At 35.6% G+C, this 9,138-nt stretch overlaps 1 long non-coding RNA gene across 1 annotated transcript; it reads right to left on the reverse strand.

The window, feature by feature from the left end:
* Window positions 1–390: 390 nt before the first annotated feature.
* On the reverse strand, window positions 391–4,668 carry LOC124895655. Its single transcript, XR_007051836.1, has 2 exons — window positions 4,162–4,668; window positions 391–2,923 (listed from the first exon to the last, which is right to left on the reverse strand). It is a non-coding gene; the product is annotated as an uncharacterized LOC124895655 (long non-coding RNA).
* Between the last annotated feature and the right edge of the window lie 4,470 nt (window positions 4,669–9,138).

Consider the following 9,138-nt stretch of genomic DNA (forward strand, 5'->3'; position numbering starts at 1 on the left):
ACTTGGGTCATTCGGTCCTTCTCTAAAAATATTTTAAAACTTTTTTCTTATAATCTATTTTAGTATTCCTTTTTCACGTATACAAGAAAAAAAAACTACCAATACTAATTCTTCTTATATTTTCCTTTTAGCATATATTTGATGGCTCTTTTAATATTTAATATTTAATATAGGGTAAAAAGTTATTGGTATAAATAATGAAAACTAATCAAATTACAAAGCAATGCATAAGGACTTTCAGAATTTGAGGCATAATTATTGATGTATAATTTTGAGGACAATCTTCTTATGCACCAAACTTAAATAATAGAAAAAATGCATTCGCTAACCTAAAAATTATGATAGATATGGATTAAGAACATATTGAATTCCATCACAAAAGAATAAATAGGCTTTAATCGTGGTGGCATCACATTGGAAGAGAGGTATACTCATATATCAATAGTATACAACATGCATTGTGATATAATGTATCTCTTACTACTGTATACCACTAAAATATGAAGAAAGAAAATGTATTCTATACTCCAAAGATATACATCGCTAGACAATCATGAATCATTAAAAAAAAAAAAACCTCTTTAACAATTCCAGCAGAAGGCAGTGAAAGCTCCAAATGTCTTAACTAAAAATTTCTCTATTCCTCGAGTTCGAACCCCCAATATCGAAAGTAGTAAGAGAGGGGGAGAATTACTCTTTTTTCGACCAAACAATCGTCTTCCTTCAATAGACAACCGACTATTGATTGAAGTAATAAAAACTTCAAAAAATAAAGTCCTAAAGGTAAATAACACCAGATATTTTATATTAATTGAGATCTCTAATAGGTTTTACTCCAGTCCCCTTGGATTGCAAGAGATTCAATAAAATCAAAGTACAAGATTAAATCAAGCTTTTTAACTTAAACTCACACTCTCTTTCTTTCTTTCTCACTTTGATCCAATGCCCCACCAACTATGTGTTTCTTTCTCTCTTTTTGAGTACACAATAAACTTTTAAGAGAATACAATGTTTGAGTAAAGTAGAGCAAAAAACTAGATAAGGTTGAGACAAATGTATATTTCTTCTTTTGACTTTCAATGCTTATATAGTAATGATTGAACTACTACTAGCCGTTGGAAGTTAGAAGGCAACCAAATGATTTTCTTCTTAAGAAAATGAAGAACAAGTAAAGACTAGGAAAATCTAAATAAGTACAATATATACCTAGAAGAGAGAGATGTGACAATCCCTTGATTTAAGCAATTCATTTAATGCAACAGAACTTTCTTCTTTCCTAGAATGTTGTGTCTCTTGATACTTAACAATATCTTTTTTCGAGTTTTTCTTCAATCTATTTAGAGCAACAAATCTTTCTCTTTTCGTGGAATACGTCTTGATATTTTTGGACAACAAATTCTTTTGTTTTCTGATGCATAAATCCCATGATTTATGCACCTTAGTAACTACAATGATCTTCTGCATTAGTCTAATGTTAGTCAAAATTAGATGGCTCTCGGCGCACGTTAGTCTAACGTACGCTGGTGGTGGCTGCCATGGATAGAACATAAGGTCGCGACCGTGGAAGAGGTAGAGGATAAGGAAGACCTAGAATTAATTTGATAACAAATGTTAGAGAGTCACATGGAGCTCGCAACATAACACCTTTGGTCACACCCGATTGAACAACCGACAGAGAAGTGATATAGACAGAGGAAGATGAGCTAGGACAGAGGGGAATCTCAAAGTGCCTGATTTTAACCCCCTCCCCCATAGTCAAGGAGTGTCAGGTACTAATCAATCTAATCCTAATTTGACCAATATTGTGCAAGTGGAGTAAGGGTCTAGATCGAATCCAGGAATAATCACTGAAGCAGAAATCCCAAATCCCGCCCCTGCGTAAATCCAAGAAGAATAAATTGAAACACCGGTTGCTCCATGGGTGAGCTTATTTACAAAAAATAGGGCTGCTGCAAATGGACTTTCGCTATCATACACCCCCCCCCCCCCAACTAATTGAGGAACAAGCAGTGGTGCCACTTGAGAAATAGAAAGTTGATAAAGAAGCAGCTAAATGGAATTGTGCTCTAATAGCATATTTTGTAGGGGATACCCCAGGTTATAATGCACTGAGTAGATATATTAGACAATACTGGACCATGTAGTTGCCGCAGAGCAGTATCATCACGAGGAGGGATATTATGTCGTTCGATTTGCATCTATTGAAGATATGGAAGAGGTGCTCTATTCAGGACCTTATACTGTTAATAACAGACCCCCCATTATTCTGAAGCCTTGGCCGATGGACTTTGATTTCAACACAGAATATCCTACAGAGATACCTCTGCGGGTTAAATTTCCCAAGCTTCCGATGTTCTACTAGGTAAGAGATTCACTAAGTAGAATAGCCAGTGTCATTGACATTTCTGTCTATGTGGATGGGTGTACAACTAAGCAGACTAGAATATCCGTTGCTCAAATGCTAATTGAGGTAAATGTTACAAAGGACTTGCCTAATGAAGTGCTAGTAATGGAGCCTAATGGGAGAAAGTTTAAACAATCAGTTATTTACGACTGGAAGCCTACGTTTTGCTCTTATTGCAAAGTAGTTGGTCATAGTTGTCTACCCAACCCTAAGGAGCAAGGTAAACCAAAGGAGCCTTACAAAAAGATGGAGCAAGAATGTCCATGTAAAAGGAAGATAACAATAGCACAAGCCCCTACAGTGGTGGATAACACAACGGGTAAAGAAGTAGAAGTGACAAAGGTGCTTGAAGTGGGAGAATCCAGTGGTACTAGACATCATGCGCCTCAAAATTCTTCTATTCAACCCCAGCATAGTCCTAACAGACAGAGATCCAATTCTCCCTTGCCTCCGATCAGAGATATATCTAAACCTACATATGCATATAACCTGAGTGATTTCCCCCAGTAAGATCAGTGCCTGCAAAGATAAGTATCAAGAAAAAGCAGATTGAGAATAGTAGAATATTGAAACCTCTTGATAAAGGGGTCCCTCAAAATCTTTATAATAAGTTGCCTTATTTGGAACATAAGAGGAGTGAATAAGAGCTATAAGCAAAAAGAGCTCAAAAAGCTCATTAGAGGTAAACAAATAAAGTTAATTGGTCTAGTAGAAACAAGAGTTAAGCAACATAATATAGCTAAGGCTACTAGAAATATTTGTCTCGGGTGGAGCTCTATTAACAACTATCAGCATGCTACAAATGGCAGGATATGGATCTATTGGGATACTACTATATACACAGTCCACTATCTCCAGTCTAATGCTAAAATGGTTCACTGTCAAGTTAATGATGCTGCTGGAGGGTTCATATGCTTGTTGGCTGTGGTGTATGGTTTTAATTCCTTGGAGACTAGGAAAAGATTATGGAAAAAGTCGAAGGAAGTAGGACAGGGGATTAATCAACCCTGGATCTTTGGTTGAGATTTTAATGCTGTTATATGGCCTTCAGATAGAATTTAGGGAGCTCTTGTTACAGCAGTAGAAACCAAAGATCTGGTGGATTGTATTCAGAACCTGCACTTGTGTAAAATACCTTGGAAAGGTGCGTATTATACTTGGTCCAATAAGCAGTAGGGAACTAATAGAATATGTAGTTGAATTGATCGGATGTTTGACAATAACGAATGGATAATGAAATGGGGACATGTTATGACACAATATGAACTTCCTCAAGTTTTTGACCATGCCCCTATGATTTTAACTATCCATAGCATTCATCAAAGCATCAAATCTCCTTTTACATATTTTAATGTTTGGGCTGAACATCCATCCTTCCAAAACATAGTAATTACAAGTTGGAACACTCAAGTTCAAGGAGGAAGTATGGCTAGAATCTGGAAGAAACTTAAAGATCTAAGACCTCATCTGAAGAATCTTAACTCTGTAGAGTTTAAGAATATAGCTCAGAAGCTTGAACTAATCATATTGGAACTACAGTCTACTCAAGACCAAATTGCTACAAATTGTATAGATGAGTTACTGGCTAAAGAGAAGATGTGTAAGCAGAACTTAGAAAAATGGTCAGGCATTGAAGAAAATATTCTCAGACAAAAAGCAAGGGCTCAATGGATTCGACTTGGGGATGCTAATAATAATAATTATTTCTCAGCTATGATCAAAGAAAGAACCTACAAAAAATAAATCCTTGAGCTTACCTCTTTGACTGGCCACAAACTCTCTGCTACTGAAGATATACAAAAGGAGATTGTAGAGTTTTACAAAAATCTGATGGGTACTTCCTCTCAAACTCTCCCAGTAGTCAACTTAATTACTATGAAAAAGGGGAAGATTCTAAGCTATGCTCAAGGGCTAGAATTGAGTAGAGATGTAACAAGTGAGGAGATAATAGAGGCATTAAAAAGTATCAAAGATGATAAAGCTCCTGACATAGATGGCTACAATGCTCACTTCTATAAGAAGACCTGGTATACCATTAAACATGACTTAATTGCAGATGTCAAAGAGTTCTTCAATATTGGTAAGATGTATAGACCAGTAAACTGCACCTTGATTGCTCTGGTTCCTAAAACAGTTAGCCCCACTACTGTTAAGGAATTTCAACCATTTGCTTGTTGTACTATACTATACAAGATAATTGCAAAGATTTTTACTTCAAGTCTCTAAAAAGTGATTGCTACCATTCTTAGTGATGTCACGACCCAAAAACGAGGGTCATGATGGCACTTGTCGCGGCATACCTTGACAAATAAGCCTATCACCCAAACTGATGCGAAAAGAGGAAAAAACAGAAATACCCTAAGGTAAGACTTCTAGAATGAAGCCGAATCATATAAGTAATCATAACAACACGAAAAGCACTTACCCGAAATACCAAACATGCCCAAAACCAGGTGTCAATAGTGTAAGAACTACTAATACAATCCAAGAGTCAAATATATCGGAAAAGTAACCACAAAGGAATAATAATTGTCTCTGAATATTAATAAGGACATAACTACTATAGAAAGATAGAGGTGAACTTTGGATGCATAAATGTCCAACTGCTACCTTGGAAGCTCTAACAATCGCCCGAGTCAATCAAGCTGAGGCGCACTCGAGCTAGGACCTGCACCGAAAGGGCGCAGTAAACATGAGTACGGTCCACTTGTACTTAGTAGGTATCATAGGCCGACTAAACAAAGTAGTAAATAAAGCATACAAAATATACAATAAGGGCACGTCACCTGCAATCAGAAAATATCCCACAACGGTAGCCCATCCCGCTTGCACTAACAGTTCTAATGTTTATCACATAAATTAGAACAACACACCAAGATATAGAATGCAAGTATACATTATGTCACATATAAATAAAACAAGAGAGAACATATAGATACAAGATCATCAAATACAAGTAAAGGAAGGTAAGACAAATACATAGATGACCAGTCAATATGTCAATACAATACAACATAACACAATAAAGTAAGTGCAATGTATATGATGATGATGATGATGCACGAGGTCGTCGCACAACCTCCGGGATCGTCGCACAATCCCCATATACATCTATGGAGCTAAAGTTTCCCGACGTAGAACCCATGGGGGATTTGTCAACTCGTATACAATCCACATATATCATATCTCCTTTCTGACACATCCCTCAAAAAGGGTTTCATAAGGTGTTACAATATCTTTTAAAAAGGTATTGCCAGTGTTTCTCAGATGTTGCCACGGTGGTACAATATTTCGTGAATGAGTATGATATGAAGATGTAATGCTCACAACCAATCACAATGAGTATTTCCACAAACAATCACATGATATATTTTCACAACCAACCACAATGATACTTTTCCACAACCACATGAGCCAATATCCACTCATTATTTTCGTATCATACATGAATTTTCACATGTCTCATTTGCCAATAAAGTATGAATATAATCACAATACACCAATGGTACCACATTAAGCATTCTAACAACATAATACAATTATTCATATGTATTCAAGGCTATCAATATCACATAGGACCTCACACGGTCACACATATCACATAATATCTCAATTTCGACAATTACATCATATCACATAAATGATTATTTTTCATGATTAGTTCCCACCCTTAGCATGCATTTTGTACCATCATTTGCTACCCAACCCAGTCTGAAAGAGTTAAGCGATAACCTACCTCGAAAGCTGAAACCGATCTGCTACACTTGAACTCGTGACCTTATCTTTCACGAACAATCTCGAACTTTACTAAAAGCATCAAATATGAAATCTACGCGTAAAAAAAAAAACCAACGACACCCATATTGACTACTTTTGATTTGGGGTCAAAACGGACCCCTAAAATCCAAAAGAAGGGAAAAATTAAAATTTTACTTCAAAAACATGTTTCCCATATTTTTAGAAACCTACAGTTGAAAATTCAAGTTAAATCGAGTAAAAAATGAGGTTTAAATCAAAGAAAAATTATTTTTGAGCTTTACCGGGTAAAATCTTTGAAATTCGGATTAAAAACAAGAATCAAAGTTGTTTTGATGGTTAAATGGATGAAAAACTAATAATTATAAGATAAAAATATTATTCAAGTGAAAATGAGTGAAAATGGAGTTTAAAATCAAGCTCTAAATTTTTTGGGGTTTTGAGAAATTAATTAAGAAATTACTAAGAAAAGGGTAAATTTTTATCTTTAATCCATAATAAAATCAAGAAAAATGTTTTAATCTAGCTTCTCAAGCTCTCACAAACTTCACTTTTAAGCTCTCATATTATTTTTGGGTTTAACTCTCAAGAGACAAGATGAAAAATGAGCAAAATAGGCCCAAAAAGGGTAAAAAAAACTGGTATAAATAGCAGAAAAATCTGCACCAGTGCAACAGTTTTTTTTCCAAGTCCAAATGAACTTTGACGGGATGCCCGAGATTCGTTCGGAGTCCGATATATGCAAACGAACTATGCAACCATACTAAATTTGACATTCCAGATGCGTTGGCGAAGTCGTATTTTTGAAAATATATCATTTTCAATAAGTTGACCCCCAAAATCCGAAATCACAATTTTCAAAATCGGGGGTCGAAATGAGATTTAAAAGCCGTAAAATCATACCAAACATGCTAACACCATAAATTTACTATTCTTGATCTGTTGCCGAAGTCATATTTTCCATCCGAGGTTGTTTCGATCAAATGTGGCCCCACACCCAAATTTTAAATTTTTTAACTTTCCGACCAATAGGTTGAAATGAGCTCGGGTGCACGGGACCCGAACCAAAGGTCTACCTAGCCTAAAATCGATATTACAGAGCTGCTGGCGCAGTCCATTTTTCCATCCATCATACAGATCAAAAGATATCCACATAAGTCCAAAATAAGGCTTTCGAAGCCATCAAAAACCACAATATTGCATAAATGATGCCAAAATGCATCGAAAATCATGCCAATCACCCCTCCACACGAGAAATACCATAATGCAATTACAGGGAAGGGTAAAACAGTTAAATCACACAAAATAATGGCAATGCCTCGCTAAAGAGATAGCCTACAAATATTGTTCGAGAGCTCCACTGGAAATTTGTTCTAAATTACTGGAGTTGAAATTTTAGTAGCTGCTATATTTCTGGTTTTTCGTACTTTTTCTCTTGTAATTTTTGAGTTTTCTTTTGCTGGATAGTAGTATTGAGGAAGGATTACTATGGAGTTGTAATTTGCTACTTGGTAATGAATGCAATCATTAGTTACCAAATAAAATGATCTTCCATCAATCTTCCTTTCCTTCTTGTGAGATATTTTTTTTTTTTTGAGTATTTGAAAAGAGATTCTTTTGAATATTTTTTTTCTAAATTCCTACAATCAAATCAAGCTCAGGATCATTCACAAAACTTAACATTATGAATCTCTTCCTTTTTGATGTATGACAAAAATTAGATTACTTTCAAAAATTAGATTAATTCCCTGTTTAGGCTCTCTCCCTAAATGAGTGACTTTAACTTTCCCTGCATGGTTAGATTACATACACTATTCCCCCCTTTGACATCAATCAAAAAGGAAGAAGGGAAACTTATGTAAATATCTATCCGCAGGCAAAGAAAAATAAGTAACTTATGTGAATCAAATCAAATAACTTTTTGTTTCCAAAGAGTTTTTCAATTATGCTAAGAGAAATTTTTAGAGAACGAAATCTTCCTTCCAGCAAAGGCTTATTAAAAATGTTAGCTAATTGTAAATCAGTGCTCACAAAAGATAATTCAATATCTTCTTTTAAAACATGATATCTAATAAAATGATGCTTAATATCAATATGTTTTACTCTAGAGTAATGCACAGGATGTTTAGATAAATAGATAGCACTAGAGTTATCACAAAATATTCTGAATGTTTAAAACACGGATCATAATCACTGAGTTGATGAGACATCCAAAGAATATGAGTGCAACACAATCCAATAGAAATATATTCATATTCAGGGGTAGATAGAAAAGAATAATTTTGTTTCTTGCTATTCCATGAGACAAGGTGTCAAGCCTCAAATCCTATTGGGGCGGACTGACACCCGTAACCGAGGAGGCCCGGGAGAACCAGCTCATAACCTTATACTTCCCATGCATACCTCTATGCCAACCCAAAATTCGGACAACAGCATGTCGCATATAAAAGAAAATAATCACCTGTATAAGCTCGAGCACACATATATATGTATATACAATACTTGGCCGTTGGAGCCATCACGTATATTAACAAAACACCACCTTGACTGTACATTAGTTATACAAAGCCTCTAGATAATACACAGAGTTTAACTAAGGTCGGGGCACACCCCGCTATATAACTAACTTCTATACAATACCAAAAGTGTCTGGATATGACACGGAAAGCCCTGAAGTAAACTAAAGCTCACCAAAAGCAGCTGGATATCCTAGCTCCTACTTGTGCAGTGTATGAGCTGAGGTACCTGTGCCTGCAACATGAAATGCAGGTCCCCCATAGGGGACGTTAGTACGAAATATGTACTGAGTATGCAAAGCTGTAGATAATCACATATGATATAGGAGCTCAATAGAAATCAGAAACAAGTGAATAAATCGTAATAGGAGTGGGCCACACTTACTAGAACTTGTGACAACCTGTACATTGTATTTATTCAATCACTTTACATTCGTTCTTATCATCTTTGTAATCATTACT

This window comes from Capsicum annuum, unplaced genomic scaffold (assembly GCF_002878395.1).
Source record: "Capsicum annuum cultivar UCD-10X-F1 unplaced genomic scaffold, UCD10Xv1.1 ctg83390, whole genome shotgun sequence".
Lineage (NCBI taxonomy): Eukaryota > Viridiplantae > Streptophyta > Magnoliopsida > Solanales > Solanaceae > Capsicum > Capsicum annuum.